At 35.0% G+C, this 894-nt stretch overlaps 1 protein-coding gene across 1 annotated transcript in view; it reads right to left on the reverse strand.

Moving 5' to 3' along the window:
- Positions 1 to 894, reverse strand: part of LOC149162347 (cytochrome c oxidase assembly factor HCC1-like) — a 238,296-nt gene that overhangs the window by 181,606 nt on the left and 55,796 nt on the right. The window lies entirely within an intron of this gene.

Here is an 894-nt window from a genome sequence, read left to right on the forward strand (position 1 = left end):
AGTTTGTGGAGCTGTGGTTAAGAAAGTTGATTTGGAGTGAGCTTGGCAATGATTTGGCATTGAATATGGGGCTTAATCACTCCAATTTGAACCTTCAAGTTTGAAGCAATTTCAAATTAACTTGTTGAGGTACACAATTAAATTCATCCGGTATTCCATGTGTTGGTTGAAGCACATTAAGTTTCGGTTTCTGAAAGGTAAAAAGTTAAAAAAATAAAAAATAAAACCCAGTTCATTCTTTCTTCTCCAGCCTTGTATTTCTTCCCATCACATTGCATTCCTCTTCTCTCTGAGCACTCACAAACCAGATGGAAGACATTCCAGTCATGGACACAATGCCAACCCCTTCTGATTACCCTCTCCCACAGAGCTGGTGTTGAATTACAGCATACAGGCTCTAGGGTTCCACTGCAGTGTACAGCAATGAAGTTGCAGTGAAGGTGGGGGCAGCATACTTCAACAATGAAAGCTACAGGAATGAAGGTGGAGCTGCAGAGACTAAATAATTCAATACAACAGCTATAGAAATAACTGTAAATAACCGTAAATTTTGAACGAGTAAATAACTGTATTTTTATCTAATTTTATTTATTTCCTCATCTGTTTAACGAGTCTATTGAACTTTACTGCATATATTTTTAATATTGAAATTTTGTAGTTTCTCAAACTTGAAGTCTAATTTTATTACAAAAATTTTTGTTTACAAAATTTTATCTAACTTCAAGGTTGTCGAACTCAAACCAAACAACTTAGATTGTGGGCTTGTTGCAGTGAATTTGACATTCACAACAGTAGCCTAAAACTCATTTACAAGCTTGAGAGGAGTTTCATGATTATTGTGACCATTTAAAGAATATTTCAAACCCTCATTCTTTTTCTCGAAAAAATGCAGAT

This window comes from Pinus tabuliformis, chromosome 5_2, assembly GCF_031772625.1.
Source record: "Pinus tabuliformis cultivar Carrire ecotype Pingquan chromosome 5_2, CPIR1, whole genome shotgun sequence".
NCBI classification, from domain to species: domain Eukaryota; kingdom Viridiplantae; phylum Streptophyta; class Pinopsida; order Pinales; family Pinaceae; genus Pinus; species Pinus tabuliformis.